At 39.3% G+C, this 14,631-nt stretch overlaps 1 pseudogene across 1 annotated transcript in view; it reads left to right on the forward strand.

Annotated features, from left to right (window-relative positions):
* LOC308082043 (single-stranded DNA-binding protein, mitochondrial-like) overlaps positions 1–14,211 on the forward strand; it is a 48,683-nt pseudogene extending 34,472 nt beyond the window's left edge. The window contains exons 3-5 of the transcript XR_013935066.1: positions 2,511–2,682; positions 13,647–13,735; positions 14,168–14,211. The product of XR_013935066.1 is annotated as a single-stranded DNA-binding protein, mitochondrial-like (transcript). The remainder of the gene's footprint in view (positions 1–2,510; positions 2,683–13,646; positions 13,736–14,167) is intronic.
* The last annotated feature ends 420 nt before the right edge of the window (positions 14,212–14,631 follow it).

A 14,631-nucleotide genomic window follows, 5' to 3' on the forward strand; every position in this document is an offset into this window, starting at 1 on the left:
CACTGCGTTGTGACGCGTTGTGAGCTTGTAGATCGGCTATTTTCAGCACGTAACCAAGTGTAAAGTGCCATTACGACGCCAAAAATACATTTTTGTTGACAGAATCAACTGTAGATTTAGTCGACTAAAATCTTATGATATTTAGTCGACTAAAACTAGTGGAGAAGAAATCCTGTAGAACTAAGACTAGTGGAGAAGAGATCCAGTAGAACTAAGACTAGTGGAGAAGAGATCCAGTAGAACTACTGGTGGAGAACAGATCCAGTAGAACTAAGACTAGTTGAGAAGAGATCCAGTATAACTACTGGTGGAGAAGAGATCCAGTAGAACTAAGACTAGTGGAGAAGAGATCCAGTAGAACTAAGACTAGTGGAGAAGAGATCCAGTAGAACTACTGGTGGAAAAGAGATCCAGTAGAACTAAGACTAGTGGAGATGAGATCCAGTAGAACTACTGGTGGAGAAGAGATCCAGTAGAACTAAGACTAGTGGAGAAGAGATCCAGTAGAACTAAGACTAGTGGAGAAGAGATCCAGTAGAACTACTGGTGGAGAAGAGATCCAGTAGAACTAAGACTAGTGGAGAAGAGATCCAGTAGAACTAAGACTAGTGGAGAAGAGATCCAGTAGAACTACTGGTGGAGAAGAGATCCAGTAGAACTAAGACTAGTGGAGAAGAGATCCAGTAGAACTAAGACTAGTGGAGATGAGATCCAGTAGAACTAAGACTAGCGGAGAAGAGATCCAGTAGAACTAAGACTAGTGGAGAAGAGATCCAGTAGAACTAAGACTAGTGGAGAAGAGATCCAGTAAAACTAAGACTAGTGGAGAAGAGATCCAGTAGAACTAAGACTAGTGGAGAAGAGATCCAGTAGAACTAAGACTAGTGGAGAAGAGATCCAGTAGAACTAAGACTAGTGGAGAAGAGATCCAGTAGAACTACTGGTGGAGAAGAGATCCAGTAGAACTAAGACTAGTGGAGATGAGATCCAGTAGAACTACTGGTGGAGAAGAGATCCAGTAGAACTAAGACTAGTGGAGAAGAGATCCAGTAGAACTAAGACTAGTAAAGAAAAGATCCAGTAGAACTAAGACTAGTGGAGATGAGATCCAGTAGAACTAAGACTAGTGGAGATGAGATCCAGTAGAACTAAGACTAGCGGAGAAGAGATCCAGTAGAACTAAGACTAGTGGAGAAGAGATCCAGTAGAACTAAGACTAGTGGAGAAAAGATCCAGTAGAACTAAGACTAGTGGAGAAGAGATCCAGTAGAACTAAGACAAGTGGAGAAGAGATCCAGTAGAACTAAGACTAGTGGAGAAGAGATCCAGTAGAACTACTGGTGGAGAAGAGATCCAGTAGAACTAAGACTAGTGGAGAAGAGATCCAGTAGAACTAAGACTAGTGGAGAAGAGATCCAGTAGAACTAAGACTAGTGGAGAAGAGATCCAGTAGAACTACTGGTGGAGAAGAGATCCAGTAGAACTAAGACTAGTGGAGATGAGATCCAGTAGAACTACTGGTGGAGAAGAGATCCAGTAGAACTAAGACTAGTGGAGAAGAGATCCAGTAGAACTAAGACTAGTGGAGAAGAGATCCAGTAGAACTAAGACTAGTAAAGAAAAGATCCAGTAGAACTAAGACTAGTGGAGATGAGATCCAGTAGAACTAAGACTAGTGGAGATGAGATCCAGTAGAACTAAGACTAGCGGAGAAGAGATCCAGTAGAACTAAGACTAGTGGAGAAGAGATCCAGTAGAACTAAGACTAGTGGAGAAAAGATCCAGTAGAACTAAGACTAGTGGAGAAGAGATCCAGTAGAACTAAGACAAGTGGAGAAGAGATCCAGTAGAACTAAGACTAGTGGAGAAGAGATCCAGTAGAACTACTGGTGGAGAAGAGATCCAGTAGAACTAAGACTAGTGGAGAAGAGATCCAGTAGAACTAAGACTAGTGGAGAAGAGATCCAGTAGAACTAAGACTAGTGGAGAAGAGATCCAGTAGAACTAAGACTAGTGGAGAAGAGATCCAGTAGAACTACTGGTGGAGAAGAGATCCAGTAGAACTAAGACTAGTGGAGAAGAGATCCAGTAGAACTAAGACAAGTCATTTTATGCTCGGTTGCGCTCGGGTGTTGCGCTCTGAAAATAGCAGATCTGCAAGCTCACTGCGTTGTGACGCGTTGTGAGCTTGTAGATCGGCTATTTTCAGCACGTAACCAAGTGTAAAGTGCCATTACGACGCCAAAAATACATTTTTGTTGACAGAATCAACTGTAGATTTAGTCAACTAAAATCTTATGATATTTAGTCGACTAAAACTAAACTAACAGTAAAACATTTCAGATCACTAAAATATGACTAAATAATAATGGCTACAGTAAATCAAACTTTGCTGTCAAAATGTACTGTGTGTGTGTGTGTGTGTGTGTGTGTGTGTGTGTGTGTGTGTGTGTGTGTGTGTGTGTGTGTGTGTGTGTGCGTGTGCGTGCGTGCGTGCGTGTGTTTCTCAGCCCTAAATCGGGTTCGGCTTCTGGGCCGCGTGGGTCAGGACCCCATCATGAGACAAGTGGAGGGCCGAAACCCCGTCACCATCTTCTCCATGGCAACCAACGAGATGTGGCGCTCCCCCGACCACGAGGAGAAGTCCACAGGAGGAGCTGGTAGGTCCAACAACCCTGAGCGGTGTCCTTGTCCTATATTCATCCATTAAGACCGGGAACACATTTTAGGTTGTATCCATATACTTTGGCTATTCAAAAATAGCAGATCTACAAGCTCATAGCACGGCACTCTGTGGCATGCTATGAGCTCGTAGATCTGCTATTTTATTGTTGTTGAAAAATCGTGACATTTTGGGCAAATCTTTGAATATATATCTATTTTTTAAAGCAAACATTTGTAACTCAAATATTTGTTTCTGGGGGGTCCCTGGAACAACATGTTTTGAGATGGGGGGGTCCACGGCCAAGTACATTTAATTTTTTGGGGGTCCTTGATATGAAAAAGTTGGAGCACCACTGATATAGCAACATACTGTTGGGATTTAGAAAACATTTTTAGACATATATTTGGCCGCAGACCCCAATCTCAAAATATTTTGTTCCAGGGACCCCCAGAAGCAAAGATTTGAGTTACAAATGTTCGCTAGATCTGCTGTTTTTGAATAGCCAAATACATCTATAATGACACAGACGCGTTCCCGGATTGAATGGGTTAACACTGGCTAGACCAAGGGTCTTCAGCCATTCTTAGGCCAAGGACCCCATAGCTGAGAGAGAGATGAAGCAGGGGCCCCCACCTTACCTACACATTGTATAAAATAGTAGAAGTAGATGGGGGCCTCGGGTCCACAGCCCCCTCGCTCAACTGATGAGCCCCTCAGATCGGGGCCCAATTTAATTTCCATGACTATAGACGGGTTTCCTGTTTGTAAACATGAGAGGATTTGCGCGCGCAGTGGAGGGGTGAGCCCATAGAGGGCACTATTACCCGCAGCAGCTCTGGTCAAATCTACATTCATAAAATAAATGGTCTTCACCGGGTTTAATGAAAGATTAAATTATGCAGTTTGTAATATCTTGTTTACTCAATAAAAATTTGATTTGTCGGAAGTTGGATCTGTTCGTCTTTTATTTGTATACAATAGCAGCATTATGCCTATTATGCCTATAATAGCAGCATTATGCCTATCTAACTCCCAAACACAACAACAGAGTGAAGGGCACTTCCGGGTTCGTTCTACCCCGGGCATGCGCAGATTGCCCATTCTGCTCTGTGATGACGTCGCGCGGAAACCTGTCTATAGCGCAAAGCAGCTCTCTGAAGGTTCAAATGGTGCCCGCGACGGCCGCGAGAGAGACGCATTCAATGTGCTGGCCGTTAACACCTATAGAACAATAGCGCAGGAATGTAGTAATCTAACAACCCCACCCAGCCATCAAGCCCTTGTAAACCTGCTCTCTGTATAGTTTGATGTGTGACTGCTAGCATCACCTTGCTTGTTCTACTCCACTACATCTCAGAGGCAAATATTGTACTTTTACTCCACTACAATTATTTGAAAACTTTAGTTACTAGTTACTTTGTAGATTTTGATTATTATTACAAAACAAACAGTAACCACTTCAGCCCATATCGGCTATTTGAAAATAGCAGATCTACAAGCTCACAATGCTCACGAATCACATTTGAGGCATTGTGAGCTTGTATATCTGCTATTTTCAAAAGATTTTTATACATTGAAAACTTGAAATGGGACATTTTGTATAATGAGTAATTTTACTTGATACTCTAGAGTACCAAGTAAAAGTACTCTACATTTTTTTATTCTACATTGCATTTCTACATGTGTATGTGTATATATATGTATGTATGTATGTATGTATGTATGTATGTATGTATGTATGTATGTATGTATGTATGTATGTATGTATGTATGTATGTATATAAATAAACTTTGATTGATACTTTTACTTAAGTAAAACATTTGAGGATGGGACACACTGAAGGATGGGTAGAGTGTTGTTAATGTTGTTTTATGGTCATTTAATGAATTAATTAAGCTAAAAAAATCGTGCACGCTTTGCGTGCGTACATGGCCCGCTACGCAGTGGGTGGGGGGGGTGAGTGGTGGTCAAGTTCAGCCCCCATGGCCACGCACAAAAGCCGGTGTCCCTGGATGGATAAATAGATAGATAGATAGACAGCTCCAGTTGCAACACATTCATACAGATTGTCAATAAAAAGAAGCATGATGAACATATAAAATACATTGCATTAATGGAAATGGAAAAAGTAAGTTATACAAAGTTAAAAATCCTAAGTAAAAGAAAAACAAACAGTTAAAATTGCCCTTGGAAAGAAGGAGTTCAAATACTGTTCAGGCATCTGCCATTAGAATATGACAATCTACAAGCTTGTAGATATACTATTTCTGGAAAAGAGCTGACCAAGTACAGAGCCAAAGGTCAAGTTTACAAAGTATTGAGGGTTTAAGTGGTTAAATGTCTGAAAATACACATTTAACATGAATCCAATATGTAGTGGGGGGTCCCTACTTCATCTCTCTCTCAGCTAAGGGGTCCCTGCTTCAGCTCTCTCAGCTAAGGGGTCCCTACTTCATCTCTCTCTCAGCTTAAGGGGTCCCTGCTTCATTTGTCTCTCAGCTAAGGAGTCCCTGCTTCATCTCTCTCTCAGCTAAGGGGTCCCTGCTTCAGCTCTCTCAGCTAAGGGGGCCCTACTTCATCTCTCTCTCAGCTTAAGGGGTCCCTGCTTCATTTGTCTCTCAGCTAAGGGGTCCCTGCTTCATCTCTCTCTCAGCTAAAGGGTCCCTGCTTCATCTGTCTCTCAGGTAAGGGGTCCTTGCTTCATCTGTCTCTCAGCTAAGGGGTTCTTTATTCATCTGTCTCTCAGCTAAGGGGTCCTTGTGTCATCTCTCTCAGCTAGGGGTCCCTGCTTCATCTCTCTCTCAGCTAAGGGGTCCCTGCTTCATCTCTCTCAGCTAAGGGGTCCCTGCTTCATTTCTCTCAGCTAGGGGGTCCCTGCTTCATTTGTCTCTCAGCTAAGGGGTCCCTGCTTCATCTCTCTCTCTCATCTAAGGGGTCCCTGCTACATCTCTCTCAGCTAAAGGGTCCCTGCTTCATCTGTCTCTCAGCTAAGGGGTTCTTTATTCATCTGTCTCTCAGCTAAGGGGTCCCTACTTCATCTCTCTCTCAGCTAAGGGGTCCCTGCTTCATCTCTCTCAGCTAGGGGGTCCCTGCTTCATCTCTCTCTCTCAGCTAAGGGGTCCCTGCTACATCTCTCTCAGCTAAAGGGTCCCTGCTTCATCTGTCTCTCAGCTAAGGGGTCCTTGCTTCATCTGTCTCTCAGCTAAGGGGTCCCTGCTTCATCTTTCTCTCTCGGCTAAGGAGTCATTGATTCATCTCTCTCTCAGCTAAGGGGTCCCTGCTTCATCTTTCTCTCTCAGCTAAGGAGTCATTGATTCATCTCTCTCTCAGCTAAGGGGTCCCTGCTTCATCTGTCTCTCAGCTAAGGGTTCCTTCGCATGAAAACCCTTGACCCTGCTGTAGATCAGTGGTTCTCAAACTGGACAGACGAAATTAAAACTTCTTTATTAAGCCTTTAAGACCGGGAACGCATCCGTGTGTCATTTTAAGATTTCTTTGGCAGATATACAAGCTCATAGCGCGGCACTCGGTGCCACGCTATGAGCTTGTATATATGCTATTTTTGAAATAAATCGTGAAGGTTTGTGCAAATCTTTGAATATATATATATATATTTTTAAATCGAACAAAATAGTTTGAGATGGGGGTCCACGGCCAAATACGTCCTTGACATGAAAAAAGTTTGAGAACCACTGATATTATAGCAACATATGTTTTTTTTTAAACAAAACTGTTAGGATTTAGAAGACATTTGTAGAATCCCCAGAAGCAAAGATTTGAGTTAAAATGTTTGCTTTTAATCTTTATATACAAAGATTTGCACGCATTTTCGAGATTTAAAAAAAATGGCAGATCTACAAGCTATACGCGCAGATATACAAGCTATGAGCTTATATATCTGCTATTTTTGAATAGCCAAATAAATCTAAAAAATGACACCGATATTTTCCCGGTCTAAATGGGTTAAACTAGACTAGTGATTATTGATTAGTGTTTTGGTAGTCACATTGTGTGAAAGGAGTCAATAATTCCTACCAAAAAAAATTAAAATAGAAATGATGTCTTTAAAAACTTCTGAGCAGTTTCAGATGTGCCTTCACTGTCTTTGATGACATCACCCACTGTAGATAGAACCTCAGATATTAATGTGTTGAGCACCTGCATTTTTCTTTTTTCTTGTAGCCATGTCTTTAGTTCTCAAAATGAGGTCCGGGGACCCTTGGAGTTTCCTGACGGGTTCCAAATGGACCCTTACAGGTCCATTTGGTTCCATTTGTTACACTCTCAGAGTTATGGGGGTCCTTGAAATTAAAAAAAGGTTTGAGAACCACTGCTTTTAGAAGTCAGGTTGCTTTTGTTGCCATTCTGTGCACACAGACTTTGCTGTCATCTAGAGGATATTAGAGGGAAATGCATAATCAGTGAAGATATCTTTTTTTCACATGATGAGTTCTCTCTGTGAGAGGTGCTATAAAAATAAAATTTACTTACTTACTTACTTACATAAACCGCATTGAAGCATGTTCTGCCTTCAGTCTTAATCCAATAAGCTTGTTTTGAATTTAACTGAATTTTATTCCACAATTCCTTATTTATTATTTTCCTCTTTGCTATGGGCATTATTGTAACTGTTTGGCCTACTTTTACATTTTGAAGAGACGCTTGATTACTCTTTTTATATAAATGTGGAACCATGGATATGGACCAGTATATCTTTTCAGATGCCAAATAAAAATAACTAATGAGAATGGTGGACTTAAGTGGTGATTGATACACATACTGTACACAATAACTCAATATGGAAACTGATATCAAAGTTTAAGCACAGATGATGATTATAAAGACAATACGTTGCTCTAAATCAGTAGATTTATGAATCTCTATTTCAGCTTAATAATCACAAGAATCAACACTATTAACTTCTGGGAAAGTTGTTATTAAAATGCAGGTGATATTGTAGCCAGAGTTCACAGCATCACTCAAGGGGAAGTTCCTTATCGTCAGTGCAATTTTTAGTACATTAAGTAAAACTTGAGTGCATCCAAAATAACTCAATTTAAATGTAATCTTATAAAGAGTACAAATAAATATGTTCAATATACTTTTGCCTTAAATATTATGTTTTGAATCATGTATTTTTTCAGTATTAATCTACATGTACGGTAGAGTGATAGGTGGCGCACAGTTGAAGGCTGTTCACTTGTCAACACCTTGACAATTATATGTTGATGCAACCATCGATAACTCTATTAAATGTGCATAGCATTCGGAAAAGGGAAGAGACCAAACTAACAGACATTTACAGTCATGGTTTTACTAACAAATTACATAAAATAACATAAATCACCAGATAACGCCACAACAAAACACTAAAATCACTGACCCATAACATAACCCCACTACACATTCCCATATTCAAATAATAACACAAATAAGAACAATAACACACATTTCCCAGCATGCACTGGGGCGCATGCACTCGTGCAGCCCATCAGAGAGAGAGAACACACACCTAGACCCATATAGATTATGCAAAAAAAAGAGAGAAAAAAAAGCAAAGTGACAGATTCAAGGGACAATTCTTTATCATTTAAATACGCTCTTTTAATATTTTTTTCCTTCGAAAAAACGATATACACTGCATGAAAAGAGGCATTAATGGGCAAATTCGGGCAATTGCAGTTGCTCAGTAAACCCGCAGTTTGCTGGTGTTTTTGTATGTCATTGGAAATTTACAGTTGAAAATGTTTACTGTGAAATTTGTCTATATACATTTGGAAATCAGCGATTTACCGTTCCTCTGCCAGACAAAGACCCAGCAGGAGACTGGCCATTTCCTTTGACATCCAAATTCACTCTTTGTTTAAAGAGGGGGTCTCTCTCTCCCTCTCCCTCTCCCTCTCCCCATTGCCAAAGCAAAAATGGAACAAAACTAAAATATAATTTTCAATATTTTTGTTAAGGGCTTAATTTGTTAATCTTTTTTTTTGTATAATCTAAGTGAATAAGAACATTTCCCATATCTGTTCCCAAGAATACAATAGTAATGTAGATGTCGGGATGAGGGGTGATGAGGACAGGTTAACAGGAAGAGGGTGTTTTATCAAGCAAGAGATTTTCAGGTTTAAAAAATTGGTGCAGAGTGTTGACTTTGGGTTCCTTCGCTGTGCTGGGTCCTCTTTTTTTTGGGTTCACTTAGTTTTGTCTTTAATGAACATGAAGATGTGTATTGCTGTTGGAATGTTGCCATATAAAGAGTCTCTCTCTCTCTCTCTCTCTCTCTCTCTCTCTCTCTCTCTCTCTCTCTCTCTCTCTCCCCAAATGAGCTTAATCAGCAATAAAACACAGGTTTGGCAGGTTTATGTTGCAAAAATGGAACAAAACAATATATTTTTTTTTCAATATCTTTGTTAATCTATGTTTTTCAAATAATCTAAATCTAAAAAGTAATTTAACTCGTCTAAATCTTAACTATGGTCTTTTGAAAAAAATCACATTGCAATGCTTTGTATAATGTAGGGCTTAATTTGTTAATCTATGTTTTTTCATGTATACTCTTAATCTAAATCTAAGTATCTTAACTAAAGTTTTCAATTAATTAGATTGTAGTAAAAAGTGCAATAGTTGCCTCTGAGATGTTATAAAGTATAACAACATTTCCCATTCCAGACAGCTTTGACCAAAGTTGCTAATTATCATGTGAATGCTGCAGTGTCTCTCTACAGCACAGCCATTCACAACCAATGACTTCCCTTCTCAGTTTGGCCAATCAGGTTATCACATTTTTGAAATCTTAACTGCCATCCACTGCAGCCAGATGAAAATCAGTTGACTTGACTAGCTGACTGACTCAACATACTTGAATTAAGGTAAGCTTCAAGCCTACATGACGTATTTTTAAATTGTTAGTAGGATACATTATATTGTATTGCACTAGTATCACAAGAGCATGATATTATATGCCATGGATTACTGTAGCAGGAAACCTGGAACACTTTATGTCTGATGTGTCGAAAGACTCTAACCTCCCACACAAGCTGATTCCAAGGACCCCCATAACTCTGAGAGCGTTCAAATGGAACCAAATGGACCCGTAAGTGTAAGGATACACTTATCTGTTTTAGCTCTCGCTCATTTCATTTTCCTATTTGTCTCATCTGTTTAAGAAAGTAGTAGAATCAACACTATTAACTTGTGGGAAAGTTGTTATTAAAATGCAGGTGATATTGTAGCCAGAGTTCACAGCATCACTCAAGGGGAAGTTCCTTATCGTCAGTGACATTTTTAGTACATTAAGTAAAACTTGAGTGCATCCAAAATAACTCAATTTAAATTTTATCTTATAAAGAGTACAAATAAATATGTTCAATATACTTTTGCCTTAAATATTATCTTTTGAATCAAATATTTTTTCAGTATTACTCTACATGTACGGTAGAGTGATAGGGGGCGCACAGTTGAAGGCTGATCACTTGTCAACACCTTGACAATTATTTGTTGATGCAACCATTGATAGCATTCGGAAAAGGGAAGAGACCAAACTAACAGACATTTACAGTCATGGTTTTACTAACAAATTACATAAAATAACATAAATCACCAGATAACGCCACAACAAAACACTAAAATCACTGACCCATAACATAACCCCACTACACATTCCCATATTCAAATAATAACACAAATAAGAACAATAACACACATTTCCCAGCATGCACTGGGGCGCATGTACTCGTGCAGCCCATCAGAGAGAGAGAACACACACACCTAGACCCATAGATTATGCAAAAAAAAGAGAGAAAAAAAAGCAAAGTGACAGATTCAAGGGACAATTCTTTATCATTTAAATACGCTCTTTTAATATTTTTTTCCTTAGAAAAAACGATATACCTTATGATTATAATAAAAAAATAACAGGCTGCATGACACAATATTTCCAAAATGATTTAACTGAACATCTTGACTGAATGAATTGTACAAATTATTGCTAAATAGCTTCAGGTAAAGCCATTTAATTCAGGATGAGATAGGCTATGGACAGTTCAGAAACCTGCCTACCAGTGACAAATTATCAATGGTGATTCCAAGCAAATGGAAACTACAACCTTTCTCTTCCTGGATAGTTAGCACGATTGTGTTGGCCTTAATGTCTTACTGTACCATGTTGTGTTTACATTTCTGACTAATGAAGTATTCAATCAATCAATCACGATCCAGGCACGATCAATACTTTGTAAACTTGATCTTTGGCTGGGTAGGCCTACTTGGTCTGCTCTTTTGTCCCTGTACACTAAAACTCTTGGCCGAAAATAGCTGGAATGTGTTATTTCTTCAATTCAACCTTACAGAGCTGTAAGCATGTTAATTATAAACACCCACATGGTCTATGAACAAATATGGTTTATTTCCACAAACTCCACAAACTCCATTCTACTGTATATAGAGAGCTATAGTTCCACCTGCTGGCTAAAGAGTAGAACAGCAGAAAGGAGACCGTTAACTTTTGTGATATTATGCAAAACTCAATATTGACAAAGCCTGCACATTTCGTTCCCACAATATATTTAGTAGTAAAAATAAACAACAATATTTCACTTCAGAGACTCAAGCATTCAACCAAGCCGTGTAATAATAACATGTAAAGCTTTGCTTGTTTACTGTTCTTTTGTGATATTGACTGCTAGCTAATCTGGTAGTTAGCTCACAACCAGTGTTGCCAATTTTGCGTGAGAAATAAGCAACCAAACAAGCCCAAAAGAAGCGACAACACATGAGCACTTTAAACCTATATACATTGGCTTTTTGAAAATAGCCGATCTAACAACACAAATCTGGTACAGGGCTCCCTGGCACAGAACATTTTCAGATGGGGGTTAGGAACATACAATACAATATAATTTGGGGGTCCATGACATGAAAATAGTTGAGAACCACTGGTTTAAATAATAATAAAAAACATTTAGGAAGCAAGCCCAAATAAGCAACTATACTTTAGAAACAAGGCCAAAAAACACCACCCGCAACTACCAATATTTACAAGCAACTTTACAGAAAAAGGCCATGCAAGTCGCTTATAATAAGCTGACATGGCAACACTGCTCACAAAACGTTGACCTGCCAGCCAATCAGAGAGCATCATTCATGTAATGAACATTACCCAAGATGCAACACTATGGAAACTAACAATATGCGTTTAATAAAAGCTTAAATAACAATACATTAAAGTGGCTTTCCAAGTTCAAATTCAAGATAAAAGTGTCCTTTATCTAGAAATAAGTTTTTGCATAGTGAACTATAATAATTGTTTTTTAGCTGAGACCGTGGAAGACAGCGTAGTGCAAATGGGACCTTTAAATATATGCTGGAACCTATATGTCTGTTGGATGGACAAATGATGATATGCCCTTAGTAGTCACTCTGCCAGTTATTGGCTATCTGTCCTCCTGTCGGCCCAGTGTGTCACTGACAATCCTGAATCTGATTCAGGGCTAAGGTGTACTGCTGGGAACCTGATGGAGTGCAGAACTGGTTGTGACATTGACTGAAAGTGGGCACCTAGGGAGTCTGATCACCATCTTCAATATCTTTTAGTGATATTGACTGAGTACTAAATCTGATCCTAACTGAAAAAAATATTTAGTAGCCTAATGCTTAAGTACTCATTTACCTATCTGTGTCTAAGCCATATAGAGATCTCTGTATCTGTCTGTGTCCTGTGTCCACATATATACTGTATATATATATGTATATATATATATATATATATATATATATATATATAATAACTCTGCAGGTGCTCACTGCTCCCCCCTCCCCGACCTGTTTTTGTTGTAAACGGAGGTGCTCCCGGTGTGCGTGGCGTGCTGTGTGTCCGTGTCTGTCCAGTCTGTGCCACTGTATCTGTTTATAGAGGTAAGGCAGTCTTGCTGCGCACATTGTAGTTTTTATCTTAAGCCTTTTGTTTTGTTAGGAAAAGCTCTGTTTTCCTCTGCTGTTTTTGTCCTTATTACTTTGGTTATTATTTGATTTGCTTATTTCATTTAGGTTTATTTTTGTTTCTTTTTGTTGTGCAAACCAACTGTTCTCACTGAGTAGAATTGAAGGTAAACTGAGGTATATTTGGCTCCGGCCGTACCAGTAATACGGGTGGTCCCGACAGGTGGGTGGTCACGGGTGATAGGCTGTAGTATTGGGGTTTGTTTTATCTTTAGTGCATGATATCCTGCTTGCATGCTATTATTTTGAAGAACCCAGTGTTGTGTGTATTTCAACATTTTCTCTTGTGTCTTACAGTGAGTGAAGTGCGTGTGTGCCTTGTGTGCGCTTTTCGTGGCGGTGAAACCCCTCTCTCCTCACTCCCTGTTGTGATATATTGAATTTTATGTCATTTCATTAATAGTTAAAACGGTTAAAAAGGAACTTACTAATTTACAGTTTAAGAAACACGTGTACCCCCATTTGAAAATATATGCCAGGGATAAGAGATGCAAAAAGATTTTTACGGCTCTAGCAGTGATTCTCAACCATTTTAATTTCAAGGACCCCCAGGTTTGACATGCATTAGGCTACAGACACCCATGTAATGGCATTTCTTTCTCTGGGACCCCAATTTATATTGTAAAATCAATATTAATTTAACTCAGAGAGTGTAAAAATGGAACCAAATGGTTTAATTTGTACACTCTCTGAGTTACAGACCCATAAGGGTCAATTTGGTTCCCATATCTATCATTTAGCTGGGGACCCCATGGAACTCCCTCAAGGACCCATAGGGGTCCCCAGACCCCACTTTGAGAACCAATATTTCTTAGTGTCAGTCCACAGCAGTTCACGTCGTGTTGAATGAATACTTTATTAACCGGTTTGCAAAGAGTACAGCGGTACAATTATATGCAATGTGATGCTAAGAGGATAACACATTTCCATTGTGGTCCTGTGGCTGTGTATTCAATTCATCTTGGTGTGGTGTTTTTGTCACAGTGCCAGAGTCCTAATGGAAGGGAAGCTGGACTATGGAGAGTATGTGGACAAGAACCAAGTCAGATGACAGGCCAGCACCATCATAGCAGGTCAGGAAACCATTTCATACAAACATTAACACCAATATTTTACACTACACTTAAAATAAAGTAGAAATGTACCAGCAGTGAATGAGGCCCATTCTGTTTGGAAACCAGTCTTAGTAGTTCACCCAAAAAAACACGTATTTTCTATCAACTACACACTTCATGAAGCCTTGAATTTGTTTTTTGTCGCATTCCTGAGCCAATCAGCTGATGACCAGTGGAGACTGTCATTGAATCTCCTACCGAGTCTCCTATTGACTGATGACCCGGTCATCAAATTATTGGCTCAGGAATAATAGTCAACTACACAGTTGATAGAAAATAAGAGTTTTTTTGGGTGAATTACTCCTTTAATGTCTAACTGTACCTCGTGCTGTTTTACATTTCAGACTAATAAAGTATCCAAACGATCAATCAATCCTGTGTTCCTCCCAGATAACATCATCTTCCTGAGTGACAACGAACGGGACCGAGCGTGAAGGACGTTATAACCACAAGGACGAGAACTTCTGTCCTTCTGATGTGTCGAAAGACTCTAACCTCCCACACAAGCTGATTCCAAGGACCCCCATAACTCTGAGAGCGTTCAAATGGAACCAAATGGACCCGTAAGTGTAAGGATACACTTATCTGTTTTAGCTCTCGCTCATTTCATTTTCCTATTTGTCTCATCTGTTTAAGAAAGTAGTAGAATCAACACCATTAACTTGTGGGAAAGTTGTTATTAAAATGCAGGTGATATTGTAGCCAGAGTTCACAGCATCACTCAAGGGGAAGTTCCTTATCGTCAGTGACATTTTTAGTACATTAAGTAAAACTTGAGTGCATCCAAAATAACTCAATTTAAATTTTAACTTATAAAGAGTACAAATAAATATGTTCATTATTCTTTTGCCTTA

The sequence above is a fragment of the Gymnoscopelus braueri genome, assembly GCF_963280865.1.
Source record: "Gymnoscopelus braueri genome assembly, chromosome: 3".
Taxonomy (NCBI): Eukaryota; Metazoa; Chordata; class Actinopteri; order Myctophiformes; family Myctophidae; genus Gymnoscopelus; species Gymnoscopelus braueri.